Consider the following 18,314-nt stretch of genomic DNA (forward strand, 5'->3'; position numbering starts at 1 on the left):
CGTGAGCGGTCAGACCTGGCTGACTGCTCTTCCCAGCAGATGTCCGGGAAATTCAGGTCCCCCATGACTACCACATCCTTAGCCTTCACCGCCTCTGTGAGCTGATCCAAGAAATCCTGGTCAAGCTCTTCTCCCTGGTTGGGAGGTCTGTAGTAGACCCCCACCGTTAAGTCTCTTTCCCCTCGACTGCCTTGTACTCTAACCCAAAGCACTTCGGAGTGCCCCTCCCCTGGCTCCTTGCTAATTGTCGAGGATGTATATTCCTCCTTAATATAGAGCACCATGCCCCCCCTTCTCTTTCCTATCCTGTCCCTCCTGTACAGCCCATAGCCCTTGACATTCACCACCCGGTCATGCGTTGCGTCCCACCACTTTCTCTGTAGTCAGATATAGGATTTCTCTTAATGAATGCAGGAAAAAAACAAGCGATAAAGGACAATTCTTGAGGAGGAGTAGCACATTTTGCTTTGGGTCTGGGAAATGCTCAGCCCCTTTTGAATGTAGCCATAAAGCCATCATCAACAACCCCAACCCAGCTGGGCAAAAACCCAATCAAAACACAGGGAGTTTTTGGAAAGCTCACAGGACTTAGTTTTGAGACAACATGTCGCAGGCGTCAAGAAAATATTGGAGAGATTACTCATTCTCATCCAAAAGGAGACAAAGTGCACTCCTCCGCAGAGGGCCAGAGCCCAGACGAGACGCTGTTTCAGGGGGACAGAAGGGGTGCATAAATCCTGTGCGTTTGTGCATGGGTTTACATCTCTCCCACAATAAATCATGTCACTGGAGCCACTGTCAAAATGCAGCCGCATGCCGCTTGCTCATGGAGCGCCGTGACCGAAGGGGAAAAGCATCCACGAGTTGAAGCCAGAGGTTGCGTTCACCGAAACGCAGAGGACAGGCAAGGGGAGGCTCACTGAGAAGAGAACCTGATGTCAGGTACGTCTCCCCCTTCTTAAACACCCACTGCCCTTCTGAAACGCGGAGCAGAGACCAAAACACTTATGATGCTCAGAGAGTTGCTTTCTATTAAGCATGGAAATGGCTGGGCTCTGATAAGGAAAAGAAGGCAATATCCAGGCAAGGAAGGACCTCAAGGAGTATTATTCATAAGAGTTTATCAGTTGTGAAAGCAAAAATGAATCAAAGAGGAAAAAGTCTAATGGAAACCAAGGAGAGCAGTCGGAACAAGCAATCTCCCTTCCTGTAGCAAAGGTAGGGCCTAATCTACCATCACCCGGTATTTATCACAGCTTCTCACCTTCTGGCATAGAGTTTGTTCCCAAATATATTTGTGATTCACCCTCTGTGGCTTCACTCCAAGGAGGTGGGGGATTTACATCGGGGAGGGGTCCTGGGGGAATTTCCAGAGATCGTCAAGGATCACAGACAAAGTAGGGCTGGAAGGGACCTCAGGGAGCCAAATCTAAACCAGCCCTGCTCAAAACAGGGTTACCCCCGTCTAAATCACCCTATACAAGTGTTTGAATAAACTATCCATGAAACTGCAATGACCAAAACACCAAGATCCCCACTTCTTAACTGGACGCAGCAGGACCAATTAAGGTTTCCCACTCCACAGGAAAGCAAAACCCCCAGGGTCTGCGACGATCTGACAGTGAGGTAAATTCCTTCTTGACCCCGTATGGACACCAGCAAAGGCCAGAAGCCTGGGGACACCAAAGATGCTAAACACTTACAGCTCCCCCAGTCTTCACCACTTCATAAGTGCCAGGCATCCAAGCAGATCAGGCCCATTTTACAGACAGGAAACAAAGGCAAAGGTGATCAAGTGATTTAACCAAGGTCACAATCTGCAGCAGAGAAGGAACAGGTCTCCCAAGCCAGTGTCTTAAAGCTCAAGATTAGTCGTGACCGTTACGCTATTGGACAGATAAACTTTTTCAGAAGACAACGGCGACACTGTTTCGAAAGTAACACTGCCACGCACACATGGCACGTACTCCGAGTCGAAGACAGCAACAGCATGGAAAGAAAAAAGCCTGAAATTGCACATGGCAAGCAGAAAAGACCCATTCCTTAATTGCTTTCATATAGTCAAATGACAAGTCCATGATGTGACCTGGAACCTAACAGAAGACACTTCCATGGCTCGAATAACAGACTGGCTTAGGAAAATCTCAGTCTTTCCTCAGCTCAAAGCAGATTTAGAAAAAAAAGGGATGTCCCATGCTCTTGAACATTTAATAGGTTTATCCTCAGACGCATAAAATGCTCGTGGTAATGAGTATTTATTCGCTGCTCTTCCAGACATTAAAGAGGAGCATAATACGCTGTGTACAGAAGGTTTTGTGCATCAAATGTCTTGAATGAATGGATGAAAGGCTGGCAGGAGGTAGCTCATGCTCGTCTCAAAGGCGGTATTACTGTAATCCCATGTGCTGGAAGTCACAAGGCAAATTCAGGTGGAGGGAGCTGCACCAGACAAAAACAAGGTCACTCGGAAACCGGCACGGGTGTTATGGTTTCACAGCGGTAGATCCTGTCCTTGGACAATTTATTCCTGCTTTTTGATTTTCGCTTTATCAACAGGGCTTAAAAATAGACTCTGATGCTTCGTGGCAGCATGGAGGGACCCGCTCATTTTCTCAGCCACCTAGAACAGGGTTTAAATAATGCTAAAGAGGAAAAGCCAACTTAGCTGGGATAAAATTGAGGAGACAAATGAGTGCTCCTTTCCCAGCAGCAACACTGACTCACGGCCCGTGTCGCTGTGCAAGTGATCTAGCCTCGGGGCTCTGTTTTCCCTTCTGTTAAATGGGCGCTGTTATTTGCCAGGCATTGTGGAGATCCCCATGCCAAAGGGAGGGTGGCAGGAGCTGCCAAGGCACTACCAGGCATTGCAATCAGGCATGCTTGCACTTAGTCCCCCTGCCACACGTGCCTAGCTGGGTGGCTCCCATTGCTCCCTGCGGCACCAGCAGCCCTGCTCCCATATTCATCTAGGCCTCGATGCTCTAGGGCAGGGTGGGCAAAACCTTCCAGCTGCATGCCTCTGCCAGAGAGGATGCTGCATTGAGGACAGCTTGAGTCTATCCCCACCCTCCTGCAGGATGCACTCCTTAAAGGCACAACCCAGTATGCTCCAAGCACTAAAGGGACTTTCGTTGCTTTGTGCCTTCCCAGAGTCAGTGCAACCCCTGGCATAACTTCAGTAGCCCCAAGGGCTGCTCTAAACTATAGCAGCCTCCTGAGGAACAAGGCACGTGTGACAGGCCAAAACTTCACCAGGTGTCTGAAGGTAGAGAAAAGTCCACCCAGAGCAGCCCAGTAACACCCATTCCTGGGGGAATTCTCTCCAAGTCCCTTGGGGGATGTTTGCAGGCACTGTATGCCATAAAAGAAGGGACTGCCTCACAGCCCCGTGGGTCCGTGCCAGCCGTGGTAGCACATCGACTGCCGTGGTCCCCTGGCTTTACCTGCGGCAGGCTCGGGTGGGATGCCTGCGCTGCGTCAGGGTTGACAGCAGGGTTTAGATGATGGATGTGTCTGGACTGGTTTGCACAGAGCTGGTCCTGCCTCAGGCAGGGGGCTGGACTAGATGCGATCTCTGGAGTTCGCCTCCAACCTTGCTTCGCTATGTGAGCACTGGATGGGACTTTTCGGCTGGTCCCCCAAATGGTGCAAGGTTGTACCCCTCTGTCCTCTGGAGCCAGAGGTGGATCAGCAGTGACACGGGTGCCTTGTGCAAGCGCCTCCTGAGCTCGGTGGCAGCTCTGCCTGCGGTTGCCAGGGCGGACCAGGCTCCGGGGATCCCCCGGGAGGGCAACACGCCTCTGCTAAGCCGGTTGTCAGGCAGCCGCTGCCCCGAGGGGGTCGGATGCAGCAAGAGGTGTGCGCTGGCGGGACGTAACGAAGTCCCCGGTGCAAAGGCCGGAGATGCTGGAATGGTCCCGTGCAGCGCGACCCGGCTAATTGAGGTCACGAATCCATCAGAGGCCGGGATGCTCTCTGCTCGGAGACATTTGCCGGGAAACAGCTTGCCGCTCCGTGGAGACGTTTCTGGAGCACGCGCCCAGTCGGCTCAGCACTGCCGCCCAGCGCAGCCCTCGGGCCCGCTCGCTTGGGGGGCTGGGTGCCCACGGGGCCGGCCAGCTGCCCATCCCACAGCCTCCATCGTGACCCCTTCTCCCGGCAAACACGGCACCAGTCCCTTTCTTTCTGCCAGGCTGCGGTGAGGCCACCTGAGCGCCACGGATGGATGCAGCACGGTTTACCTGCTCGAGCAGGGGCTAGGGGGTGTCCCCAGGTCATCCCCGACTTGCCTCATACACCTGAGCCAAACACAACCTGTTGGTGCCTCAGTTCCCTTATTTAAGAGCCGGCACAAAGCATCTGTTTAATGGGGGGAGAGGAGGGCAGTGAGCACAAGGAGTACAGATCCTGCTTCAGATCTCCCTTACCCCAGGCAGCACAGGGATCCCCCAGAGATCCCAATCACTGTCATGGCAGCAGCTTGCATTTTTGCAACGGAGATGGGAAGCGCCTCCACTTCTGCACTGAGATCACACACACGCACAGCCAGGGCCCATCTGTACAAGCTCGCATGCATGAATCCCTGCCTGCTGGGACTATGCTTTGAGGGTCCTTTTCTACTGAAGTTCACACCCCGTGCAATCACAGTGAAAAATCTCTGCAGCCCCAGGCTTTGCAGGTTCAGTCCAGCTTGTGTGCTAACGAGCCAGGAGGTCTGCAGAGCAGAAAGGGTACGTGCACCTCACGGAGAAGTGCACAGGCAGGCTTGCCCCTCCAAAAGGTTTGCAAGCCTAACTGTGCCGTCCAGCTTCCCTGATGCGGCAGCTCCCCGAGGACTGCTTGTCACTTGGCCCCATAGGTTTAGCTCAAGGGGTGCCGACAGCAGAAGAGTGAGATGGTGTAAAACTGGGGATGCATCAGGTGCTAAAGGAACTTGGTGGCTTGAGAGGACCAATGGCCCAGACAGCAGATCCTCGAAAGGTCAGGGCTTAGAGTCATCCCAGACCTAGGCCCCGTGCCCTTCAGGAGTCTCCATTTTTTCAGCTGTATCAAGTTCAGAGAAATGTTTGTTCTCTAAAAGTTCCTTATTTTAAAAAGGAAATTAAATTGTATTATTACAACTACTAATACTAATAGCACCAACTACTAACAACAACTACTACTAATAGCAATTATGATAACAGCAGCAGCACATACCAAAAACATCACAAGACCTTGTCAGAAAGAGCTCACAACATCTTTCCCACAGAAACATTAAGATTGCTGGACTTGACTTATCTCCTGATCAGGCCAAAAGGGTAAAATCTCATTTTTTTCAACATTCTGGCAAACATCAACACACCTCCACATAAAAATGTTTCAGTTTTCTTGAATCGGCATTTTCCATGGTGGAGATGGGGGTAAAACACTTTCCCACTGAACAGCATCAATGAGGGCTACCGTATCAGCTCATACAGGATGGGAGCCTGCAGCACACACGTGTAGGGCAAGTATTAAATAGCAACTCAGGTGGGAGCGATTTGATGCAGCTCGTCACTGACAACAGTTGGGAGAGCCTGGTGCTCCCCTGCCGCATAATCCCGGCTCTCACCAACCTCAGCCTGTTCCTTCCTCTTTATGTATCCAACACCAGTCCTGAAATGCTGGTCAAGGCAACAGCAAGGAATGATGCTCCTGCTACTTCCTAGAGTTCAGGAATAATATCCCAGGTCCTGAGCAGTACTTGCTTCTTTTCTTGATCCTCAACAACCTGCCTGCAGGTTGCCGATGTCCCCCAGACGTTGTGTAGGCGCAGCCCATAGGAAAGATGAGCTGGGTTGGCACAGTGCGTCCAATGTACGGCTATTCCAACCGCCAAGTGCATGGCGATACCTGGTGCAGGTGTTGCAGCCCACCAAAAACTACCCCATGCACAAACAGCACCACTGCTGCTAGCTCTGAATGAGGGGTACGAGGCAGAGGAGGGGAGAAAGGCTAGCAGAGCAGGTCAGGAGTTCTCCAGCGACACGCTGGGAGGAGCGCTGCCAGCAGATCGAGGGCAGTTATTCCTCCTCTCTATTCGGGACTGGGGAGGCCACATCTGGCGTCCTGTGTCCAGCTGTGGGCCCCCACTACAGAAAGGATTTGGACATGTTGGAGAGAGTCCAGCGGAGGGCAATGAAAGTGGTTTGGGGGACAGGACTGGTGAGGAGTGGCTGAGGGAACTGGGCTGATTGAGTCTGCAGAAGAGAAGACTGAGGTGGGATTTGATAGCAGCTTCACCTCCCTGCAGGGGGGCTGCAAAGAGGATGGAGCTGGATTGGTCTCAGTGGGGGCAGATGACAGAAGGAGCAATGGGCTCAAGTTGCAGCAAGGGATGTTTAAGTTGGATACTAGGAAAAGCTCTCTCATGAGGAGGGTGGTAAAGCCCTGGAAAAGGCTACCCGGAGAGGTGGTGGAGTCCCCATCCTTGGAGGTGTTGAAGCTCTTGCTAGATAAAGCCTTGGGCTGATTGGGGCTGGTCCTGCTTGGAGCAGGGGTTGGACTAGATGTGGCCTCACTTTCTATGATTCGGTGTTTGTCAGATCATGGCAATTCAAAAGGATCTCACCAAGCTGAGCGAGCGAGCAAAACACATGACAGATGAACTTTGCTGTCGACAAGTACAAGGTAACACACCTGGAGGAAAAAACGTCAACCATATGCACCCAGTGCTGGGCCCTGAACCAGTTGTTAAGACTCAGGAAAGAGACTTCAGAGTTGTTGTAGATAGTTCTCCAAAAACACTAGCTCAGCGTGCAGCAGGGACCAAAAAAGCCAGTAAAATGCTGGGCATCATTAAGAACATAACTGAGAACAAAACAGAGAACATTATATAAATACCTGGTGCGCCCTAACCCTAACCCTCCGTCCTCCTCAAAAAATACCCTCTCTTTTGGCCAGTGAACATCTGATTGTTTGGACCAAGTGAAACTGCTCCAGTGGAGCAGTCTAGTGATATGTTGGGGCTGACATAAGAGGAGAGACTAAAAAGGCCAGGCCTATTTAGTTGAGGAAGGAGATGTTTTTTGGGGGGGCCATGAGAAGGGTTTACACAATACTACATGGAGATACAAGAAGAAGAATACAAGAACAAGGGATCATAACATGAAACTAGTAGGTAGTAAGTTTACAACTAGCACAAGGAAGTGGGGAGGTTTTCACACCACGTGCCATTCACGTGTGGGACTCACGGAAAAACCCTGGTCCGGCCCAGTTCACTCTCCCTTTCAGCCCCTCTCTCTGCCCCCATATGACACAAGACTGGGCACGCTGGACTGAGGGTCTGACTCGTACACAGCAGCTCTTATGTGCTCGTGTCTCCACCTCCGCCCCGGAGAGGTTTCACATTTTAGGACCTCGGCATTTTTTCACAAGATGTCACTTTACTTTCTGACCGGTCCTGACTTAAATGGCAGGACTGTCCATTAAAAATGGGGGCTCAATTGTTTTACCTTCACCTACCATCATACCTGGTGTGGTCACTTTGGCAGGTGGACCCCACTGGTCCCATTCAGTATAAGGCTGCAGGAGACCTAATATGAGGTCGAATACAGCCCCGACTATATGAAAAACTGATGCGCTCCCCACATGGCTGGGCAGGGGATGTTTGTCCACCCGCGGGGCAAGGCTTGTGAGGCTGTGGCTGTGTAAAAAGCCAGCTTGGTGTCTGCCGCCTACCCTCTCCCCGCAGGTCTCTGTGCCACAGGGCTGTTTCCAAAACCCCAGAGCCCGCTCCACGTTGGCGAGTGGTTTTTCTCCTGCCCCTCCCCGGCTAGCACACGCGACTTCTGGCAACTACGATATTCTTTGTATTTAAAACTGCCCTGACCACACAGGCAGCAGAGTCTCGGTGGGATAAAAAGCTATTTGTAAGTGGCCTGATGCCAGTCTCTCTGCAGACTTGATGCTCGTCATCTCTACATGCAGGAAACACAGTTGCCTACGTGGCCTGGTCTTGCCGGAAAGCTCAGACAACTCAATTCCCGTCTGCTTCACGGGTCTCTGCTGACCCCCGCGCCCAAGCTCTGCTCCCTGTGCGTGTGCATGCATTTGCTGGGTCTCTCTGAGATGCAAGGCCTTTCTCTTCCCTCAGCACTCTGCCTCTCAGCTACTGCCCCCACCCTACTCATGTGCTGCCTGCGAGACCACATATATGTCAGGTCCTCCTGCACCCTGTGGGAGCCTCAGCCCTCACATTTAAGGCTGCATCGAGCTGAATGACTTTCTCCCAGAAGAGGAAGGAGAGCTGGCTTCAGATCTAAGCTGCTGAATGCATTTGGGAGCATCACACCCAGGCTTGCAGTACAGAGTCTCCTACCGTGCATCCTGCCTGCATCCGCCTGGGGGATTTGGGATCGCTGGTTCAGCCCATGTGGAGCCAGATTTGTTCATCCCAGGCCAGCAGTCCCAGCCAGAGCAGCTCAGCACGTTGTTATCTGCTGAACTGGCTTGAAGACCCGGCATTACACCTGAGTGCAGAGCCCACTGGAAAGTCCTCCTGCCCCCCTCTCTCTGGGCACAGCTAGTAACGAAGACCACAACACCCTGCTGTAAGAGCAGAGAGCAAAGTCTGAGAAAAGCTGCCTTGCTGACCCGACTCCTAGGGTGGGTCTCTCTTGCAGCAAAGCACGTTCACCATAGCTAGGCTGGGCCCTGCTAGCAGAGTAGCTGTGACAGCCCAGGGTAACCACCTGAGTCCAGTGCAGCTCCTGCCAAGCTCCGCTCGCCTGGCACCTGCTCCGAGCTCAGGTGCTCGTGCACACGGTGCAGATGGGCGTTCAGGGTCTCCGAGCTCCTGCTCACCAGGTGCGTTCTGCTTTATTGCACCCCGGCACTTATTTTCCAGCCCGGGCATCACAACTGATGGCTCACTTCCAGCCGACTGGAGCGAGGCCGTGCCTACGCTACAAAGCATTGGCAGCAGAGATTTGTCTGCTAGTTGTGCAGGAAAGACCCGGCCCCCCATTCGATGCAGCTATGCCAGCAACGGCCCCAGGGGTCGACGCAAGGGGGCCTGGCCAGTATGACTCAGTGAGAGCCACGTCCCCAGAAACACCCCTTCAGCAGCACACGCACGTCCCCTGTGAGGCCCGGTCAGCACTATGCCCACAGAAGCTGCAGCACTGACAAGCCCTATGGCTGCCCCACAGACCTGGGGGCATCCCCGGCACAAAGCAGTACCACGTGGTAGCCACGGTGGCTGGCCACACGACCAGTGGCATTGCTGTATGACCACGGTGCAGTTGTGCCGAGAAGCAGCATATGCTCGTCCAGGGATGGCGTGGGCGCTACGATGGATACCACAGATACGCTGCACATCCCACTGGCAAAGGCAAGGGTCCGAGAAAGATGCAGGGATGACACAGCTGCCTGGGACCCCTCCAGCTGTCTGCTGGGACTTTAATTTTGAAGGGAGCCGCTTCTCAGTGGCAGATAACCCCCAGCTGCGTGGGGAAGCAGCACCCTGTGAAGTCGCGTCACAGCAAACTGAGCAGCCTGTCCTTAATTCTGCAACCTGCTGTGAACTGACAGGGCCGTGCACCCCCTGGATACGATGGATCTGGGTTTGGCCGTGCTACTTCTGCGTCCCAAGCCGGTGCACGCACTGCAGCACAGCCCTGGCTATGTACGCACACCGTCAGGCACCAGCTCACGGATCTGGTTTCCCACAGCAGGATTTTTCCACTCTCACAAGCCAGGATCAGAGCCACTTTCCATCTAGAACTGGTCTAACCATGGCCAGAAAGGAAATATCTGGTTGTTCCTCTCTGCAGGGCAAAGGGTGCGCCTCCAGCACGTGACAATGTCAGTCAGATCCCCCAAAATAATGCGACTTAGAAGAAATAGCACACTTGAGTTCTCCTTGCTTATGACGTCTGCGATTCACGTCTGTGAGGGTTTTTCTCTGCAAGCCTTAGTCAGAGACTTAGGGCCAGATTGTACGAGATCCTAGTCCAGACTCGGAGAATCCATTAACACGTCTGCTTGTCGCACGGGCTGTCACCTCGGCCCCACCGCTGCATCCCACAAAGCAGCCAAGAGGAGGATTCTCCCCACATCCCTCTTCTACTAGCAGCTTTCCAGGCAATCGAGCACGGTGGGCTAGAAACACGCTTGGGTGCTTAGCAGGTGGTCTGCCCAATGGCATTATTCAGTGGAGCGAGATTGCTCCATAATCACCTGACCCCAGGAGCTGAGGCTTTGAGGAAAGCCCCCAGATTTTGCAAGAGTCGGCGACACCTTTTGCAGAAGAGGCACAGCCATGTTGAACAAACCCTCCCCGAGACCTCCCATGCACCGCTTGCAGTACCCACCTGCCTCTGTGGGGCTCGGCTCAGATGCCCGCACGGTGCTCTGAAGCATTGCAAAGACTTCACCCTCCAAACTGCCAGGCCCCTACCCTGGGCATGCAGCACGGGTCTGTACCTTTCCAAGCCCAGGAAAAATTGCAATCCCACCTCGTTCTCAGTCAGGCAGCATATGTCGTGAGTTATGGATGAGGCACTCAGTGACAGCTGGCAGGAAGCACCAGCAATTATAGCCCATCATTATCATCAGACTCAGAGTCATCCTGCTTGGAGGCCTGGCCCTTGGCCTCCTCATTCCCAGACCACCCCGGGGAAGCAACAGCTTGAACTCCCAAGAAGAAAATTAAAAGGGCAGATGCATAATACCAGCAGAAGCAGACTTCTTGCAGAAAAAAACTGCTGCTTCTCTGACCTCACAACCCTTGTGCTCAAAGGGAAACACCTCCAGAAAATGGGCCTAGAAATACAAACCGATAACTGTGCTAGACAGTAAAAAAAAAAAAAAAAAAAATCTGGACAGTGGTTTCACAACCTGACAAGTACTGCCACTGCTGTGCCTGCCCTTCACAGGATATAACTACCCCACCCCTCCTTGAATGGTCCCCGCCTGCCCCGACCCAGATGGGCCGTTCTCCTGCACACCTCTTGTCATCACTCCTCATAACACCTCTTCCCTCCAGGTCGCAGCCGTCCTCCATCCGGCCCAGCAGACAGTTTGCATTTATATGGAGCCTTTGCTCTTCAGTTCAGCCCGTGTCTGCCTCGCCAAGACCCAGGGAAGGGTGCTGAGTGCCCAAAAGCTTGTTCAACCCCCCTCCCAGCTATACAGGTGGTCCAATAACAGACATCATAAAAAGTCCTTGCCTCCAAGAACCAGCAGGCAGCAAGCTCCCTGCTTAGGAACAGCTTCATTGTCTCCCCACATCCTGAAGACAGTAGCACCGGCTTCACTCCTTTGGCGTAAAATTGATTTATTTTCACCCTTCAGAGCCTTTCTGGCCCCAGGGCCTATTCCCTGACCTCACTCATTGTCCTATCACTTGGATCGCACGTGGCCTGGATGTTTTTCTTTCAGTCCCGCCACTAGAAACATGAGCTTGTGCTCTCCTGCTCACTGCAGTGCTGCAAGCACTGCCCTGCTTTCCCCAAGGTATGCCTTTCTCTGGCTGCTGGGCATGAATGTAACCATTGCAACCCAGCTCTCTGCTTTACTCTTCATCAAGGGCTTCCAAACAGCCTGGTCCAGGGAGGCAGATCCTGTCCACGGCAATGCCAAAAATAGCAGACACTTCACGCACTAGGCATGTGCGGGTACCCCCAGCTCACACCAGGACCACGCAGTGGCTGGAGGCATGGGCACATCCATTTGCAGAAAGCACGCCCAGGACTCCCTACCCCCAAGTGCAACAGGAACCTGCCTGCTGGAAAAACAGGGCTGATACAAACCTCCTTCACAGTGAAAGAGCCCAGTAATGGGAGTAAATCAAGCAAAAAGCAACAAATAAATGGAGAACAACGTTAGCGGATCTCTGCTGGAGCGGGCAGGACGGTCTCCAAGTGGCACAAGCAACAAAAACAAAACGACTAGAGAACAAGTCACAGGGTAACATCTTGCCTCAGCACCCATGGGGCAGGCGAGAGGATACCTCCCCTGAGGTCCCTTCCAACCCTCAACTTCTCCCATTTCAATAACCCCAGGACGGGGTCTCCTCCTCCCCCCATTCCCGTAGCAAGGCTCCTGCCATACCGAGACCGGTTTCTCCAGATGTGATTTATGCGATTCCAAGAAACCTTGTGCCTCCTTCCCTAGAAACCTCCTCACCAAGGGGTGTTTAATGCCAGGATGCACTTACCATTGCTCTTGGGGATGTTTGTGTTGGATCGGATCAATACGAGACCGGCAGGCGCCCGGCTCCGTCCACCTGCCGTGTAGCAGCACTAGTGTTTACACTGCCTTGAGCTGAAACCTCTCTATTTGTTTTTCATTTTCCAACTTCCAGTCCTCCTCCCTTTCATACGCCTACATTGCATGCTCCTTTAATGTCCCTCTGTAGTTTTACCGCTGCTAGTAGTCTCTTCCCCCCACCCCACTTTCACCCATGTGTTCTGCATCTAGAATAAATGTTCTCAAGGCAATTTGGTTTCCAGCTCTTTATTGATATGCCTGCAGTCTTTTAGCATCTCTCTTCTGTTATGTAACACTGCAACAAATCCAGGTCCAACAGAAACCGTGTCCCTATCACCAGGGGTCTGTCTGCCAGGCAAAAGGCAGGACCATGCAAAGACCTTCATTAGTTCTGAGCATGAGTGACTGGTGTCTCCTGGATCTGGGGGGCACCCACAGAAGCTGCTGACAGCAATGGCCCTGTCAGGGGGGGCAGCACCAGCCCTACCGACAGCATCAGTGTCAGCTGTCGGAGGGGCACCGGCCCTTTTGGGGGGGGGGGGCACATGCCCCCCCCACCAGTTGCCTATGGCTTTGAGTGAGGCTGCTTAGGTACAGCAAGCAGCATGGCCGTGTTAGCACTGCAGTCTGCCCAGGGATAATGTACTGTGATCAACACTAATTAGCCCTAGCAGAGAGCCATGCTTCCGGTACTCTGCACAGCAAGTCCTGGATCCAGTCAGGCGACATCCCTTAAGCATGCATGCTGCTGGCTGCTTGGAGCTGCAGGAAATAGCCTCCGATGATTTTGTTTCTGGGAGAGCCCAGGGAAAATGGCATTTAGGCACGGGGGCTGGTGAATGGACAAGTCAACCGTCCCAGCTCCGTCCAGCACTCACACACCCATTCATAACAGCACGTTGATGTGAACACGTGCACATCCATTATTACTGATCTATAGGGCAATGAAATAAAAGGATCACCAGGTCAGGGGTTGCACAGGAGTGACCATTATTCACCATGCATCAAGCCCAGCTCACATCCATTAGGGCTGTGCAAAATTTCGCCACTGGTTTTGTTCTGACGCTGTTCCGACCCGTTCTGAGGTTGAAACGGTAAAATTGAAACAAAACACTGTTCTGTCAAAACGTTGAAACGCTGGTTGAAACAAAACACTTCCATTTCACACAGCCCTAATATCCATCTCTCTATGGACCCAACCCATGCAGGCCACCTACACACTTACATCTTGGTGGACAGGTCAGAGACCGCATGAAGATCCACATTCACATGACCCCAGAGGTGTTTCTCCAGCAGATCCCAGGGTGATCAGACAGCATCAGTAAAGGAAGAGGTGAGCTGTGAAGTGCACAAGCACTCACTGGCCAGCCCACTCCTGAAAGCCTTACATTTCTCATGGGAGGGAGTGCAAAAATCTAGAGCTCTTGGTTCAGAGATGATACCTTTTATTAGACCAACTGAGTAATTGCAAAATATTTTTTTTTCCTGCGAGCTTTTGAGCTCACATGCCCTTCATCAGGCTCAGGGAAAGTTAAAGCTGGTAAAAAAAAGTCCCCAGATTACTTTTACTGATAAAACAGGATCTCAGTACTACCCCACAGAGCTCCCCAAGGGGATCAGTGGGGATTTACCCGCCCCGGCCGGTACTAATGAACATGAATGATATCCCCTATGAATAGCCAGGTACCACCTTGCCCTTGCCCAATCCTGTGCCATGCTCCGCACATCTGGAGTAACATTTGGCAATTTGGTAGATGTTTATTCATTTTGAAAAACTAGACTCCACCATGCTGCTAGGATCCAGCCTAGGAAGAAGCTGGGCCATACGGGGTGTTGTGGCCCACTCCATGGGCCAGTTGCTGAGCTGATGTCAATGGGTGGCACTCCATGAACTTCGTGGGAGCCCTGCTGATTTACACCAGTGAGGAGCTGGCCCAGTATCAGCTCCTCCATGAAAGAGATGTGCTGCAGTCTCATACTAAAAGGTCAGGCAGAGGAAAGGTTTCCTCCATCTCTCAGTTTTATTACATGCCTTAGGGCATAATCCAGACGCTGCAGACCTTGAGATAATTGAACGGGGTCGCAGCGGAGCATCTCCAGTGACTTGAAGGGGAGTCATGGAGTTAAAAGCCCAATAGATCACTTTGAAGAGAAACTTGCCACTAATTGCTAATGACTGCAACATCAGAGCTGCGAGCACAGCCAAAGTGCAGGAGGGACAGACCCAGCCAGTCCAGCAAACTCCCTCTTTCTTGTGGCTAAAATGGGCAGCTACGGAGTGGCATTTGATCCTGCAAAGGAGCTGCTGGATGCCAGCACTGCCTTGAAACCACCCTGGGCACCAGCCTCATGTTTGAAAGCCCATTCAAGAGGGGGTGGGCACATCAGCCTGCTTCCACGGAAGCGCCTGGCTTGTCCCTAACGGCATGCAGTTAGCAAAAATGACCGTGACATCACCTTATCAGTCACCCCATCCCTGGGCCATGAGGAGGAGACATGGAAAGCAGGATGTGCTTTAGCGTGAGGCTGAATGCAGCCCAGGGCCTGTGCACAGGGCTTGGAGACTCTCGAGGAGAGGGAGAAAATGAGCAGGATTTGGTGATTTCAGGCATTTCCCTCTTTTCCTGAGGGGCTGCTGACTGGGGGCAGGACTTCGATGCAGTGAGCCGAGGAGATGCTGACTGTACCCTTCTCAGAGCTGCACTAGGGCCGTAGGATTGGAGAAGTAGCGGCCCAGCCCCTAGAGAGAGAAGTCCCTTCCTTGGCTACTACAAGCGACCGTGTGCACAAGTTACATGCTAGCAAAAAGCAGATGCTGGGCAGCACCTGACTGCTCCGGTGGGCATGGGATTACAGGAAAGTAGAGCTAGAAGAGACCTCACAAGGTCGCTTCGTCCAACCCCCTTGCCCACAGCAGGAGCATCCCTGACTAAACCAGCCCGGCCAAGTGTCTGCTCCACCTGCTCTTGAAAACTTCCAGGGATGGAGATTTCACAGCTTCCCCTGGCAGCCTGCCCCAATGCTTGACCCTCCCTCTTACCCACCCCAATCTCCAACCTAAATTTCTTCTGTTGCATCTTGAGGTCACTGATCCTAGTCCTATCCCCTGTGATCACAGAGAAAACCCCGTCTCTACCCTCTATAAATTATCCTTCAGGTTTTTTGAAGGTGGAGCAAATCCCCTCTTAGTCATCTCTTCTCCAGACTAAATAACCCTAGCTCTTTCAGCTTTTCCTCAAAGTCATGCTTTTGAGGCCCTAATCATTTTTGGAAAGAGTCCAGTAGAGAGAGAGAAACTGTTCACATCCTTGTCAAAATGTGGAGCCTAAAACTGGACACAGTAGTCCAGCTGAGGTCTCACCAATGCCTATTAGAAAGGAAATAAATCCATTCTCTTGGGGCGCATCTATGTATGCACTTTAATGTGCATTAAACCCATACATAAAACCCCATGCTTTTTCCTTAATGCACATTGAAACAGGCTAATGTGCATTACGCATCACTTAAAAGCATTTGCTTTAGTTACTGTGCATTAAAACAGACTAATATGTATTTTCCTAGCACTTCACAATGGAGGTACTAGATTTAATGTGTATTAACTAAAGAGCATTAAAGCATGTGTAGATGCCTCAGTGATTGGTAAGCAGTGCTCCTTTCAATACAAGCCAGTAGACTTTTGGTCTTTCTTTACAATGCTGTTGGCTTATATTCAGCTCACAGTCTATTTTAACCCCACAGGTCCCTCTCTGCAGCCTGGGCAGTCATTCCCCAGTCTGTATTTGTGCGTACAGCGATTTGCGTATGCAAAACTTTGCAGGTGTCCTTGTTGTATTTCATCTGCTTGATTGCAAACCATTTCTCCAGTTCACCCAGGCCATTCTGAATCCTAGCCCTAGCCTCCAGAGTGTCTGCAACTCCACCCAACTTCATGGGAAGCAGAAAAGCCTGTCTGAATCCAGTTCAGAGCCACAGTGCTGTATGATACAAACAAAAGGGTGAAAAGAAAAAAAACCTCAAGTGACTGGCTACTAACGTGAGTCTCTGCACATGCAAACATGCACTCCAGAAAACATGCTGACCAGCAACAGACATCTAGCAAGCCTGGGCACCCAGGACCCAAGAGGCTTTTGAGCGCAGCTCTGGCAGCAAAGCGTTGGAGCACTGATCGGGCCTTAAGGAACACACCTTGGAAAGCATCTCTCCATGAAGCATCTGTGGGACAAGTGACCAAAGCCCAGCCTGCTGCCTGATTCTGGGTTATAAATGGTACTATCTGTGTGTAAAACCACAGGCAAGATGAATCACCTGTGTAGTAACCTCACAGAGTCTGCCTGGATTAGTATTAATCTCTTCTAAGGCATGTACCATCCCAGTCTGTCCTCCCCTGACATCAATACAGAGATCCACTCCAGCGCCTTTTAAAAATTGATTTGCAGTGCAATTAAAAATATATTGCATTATATATATATTTTCAATCCTAGGGAGGAAAAAAATAGATCCAGTGGAAAAAGGACCCTGTCCTACCTTGCCCTGGAAATGGGGTGGGTTTGTTAGCTAGGTGCTACCCGCGGAGTTGTAAGAGGGGCAGGGAGTGTCTGATACCTGAGAGCTACAGAGCTGTTTAAGCAGGCCCCCCATCAGAGGGCTCCCATTGCCAGCTGCTTTTAACCTAGTTTCATACGTTCAGAAATAAAGAGCTCTGGCTGCCGCTTTCATTAAGCGGAGACACCTTCACCCATTCGGTGCCGTCAAAAGATGTAGGTTACATTCCCCAAAGTCCCAGTTGGGCACGTCATCTGAGGCGCGAGTAGATGCGGAGATGCGTTGCCCTGGAAAAGCAAGAATTGAAGCTTCAAGGGTAATTCTTTTTCCTTGCTGTACAGGACCTGAAGCTCACTGGCAAGGCTGTCAGATGGGGCAGCTCTCCTCCAACCGCCCATGCCACTTCCAGACCGGAAGGCACTGCTTCTTAAATATCCGCCCCTTTTATTTTCCTGCCCCCCATGCCCCCCAAACACATTTTTTTTTGGTCTGTTTTCATTGGGAGCTTCTGCTGTTGCTCATTTGTATTTGTTTCCAGTGCTTCAAATAACTATTTTTCCTTTGTCCTACATTGCATCTAACCTGGGGGGGCTATAAACAAGGCAATTTTTTTTTTTTTAGAGAGGTGAGAAGTGGCCCCTCACACGCCCGTTTTCAAGAATATCCAGTCTCCCCTGAAGCTCACTCTTGTCAGTACACTGCATTATCAAGGCTTCTTGCAGCACATCAACCTTGGATACAACCCCGCTTGCCCAAAGTCACAAGGCCCTGCCACTCCAGCTGCTGGAGGATCTCCTTTCACTTCCAGCAGTACGGGGTCTGTGTTGTAATGAGTGGTGTCAGATCACATCTTACCAGGCTCCAGCAAACATATCCCCTGAAATAACTGAGCCTGGAGAACGAAGCCAAAGGCACTGCTCGCCTATCCCAGAGGGAAGATGAGATGCAGTAAAGTACCATCAAAGCCCACTTTTTGTGCCCCAACGAGCTCCCACAAAGGCGGCACAGGAGAAGGCATCACAGGATCTGGCTCGTGCACCGCGTGCAGGGACCAGGGCTCCAGGCTCCTGGCTAACGACTGCCCACTGCATCGGGCCTCCTGATAAAGCATCAGTTCACTTTGAGACCCAGAGCAGACTTGCATGGGCCGTACGGCTCTCCTGCCTCAACAGCCAGGCACTAATATTAACAAGCCGGTCCCTCCTCGCTGCCAGCACACCTTTCTCCTTGCCTGAGGGATGGGTGCCATTGTCCTCGGTTGATCTACAGAGGTATCACAGCCTGCCGAAGGAACAAGGAGAGATGCCTTTGCTCATGGCTTTGCTGGCTTTCCCCACGCACCCCACCAGTGGCAGGGACAGGAGCAGAATCCAGATCCCAAACACAGTCGCAAGGTTCAACATCGGAGCAGATCTTTGCTCTTCCACCAAAGAGGAGATTTCAACTGTAGACAATCCCCGTCCCCCCCCCCCCCACACACATCCTATTGAGCTCTCTTAGTGCTCACAAAGACTTTCACCGACACTAGCGCTTGCCTC

General features: G+C 51.8%; 1 protein-coding gene across 2 annotated transcripts in view; it reads right to left on the bottom strand.

Annotated features, from left to right (window-relative positions):
• The window catches only part of FGF12 (fibroblast growth factor 12), a 212,880-nt gene that overhangs the window by 182,226 nt on the left and 12,340 nt on the right, over positions 1-18,314 (bottom strand). The window contains exon 1 of one of the 2 annotated variants that reach the window (XM_019532923.1): positions 12,182-12,268. The exons of the other annotated variant lie outside the window; for it this stretch is intronic. The gene's annotated coding sequence lies outside the window, so the exon portion shown is untranslated. Of the gene's footprint in view, positions 1-12,181; positions 12,269-18,314 lie in introns of those variants that run through there. 2 annotated transcript variants of the gene reach the window in all.

This window comes from Crocodylus porosus, unplaced genomic scaffold (assembly GCF_001723895.1).
Source record: "Crocodylus porosus isolate Cpor-Errol unplaced genomic scaffold, CroPor_comp1, whole genome shotgun sequence".
NCBI lineage: Eukaryota > Metazoa > Chordata > Crocodylia > Crocodylidae > Crocodylus > Crocodylus porosus.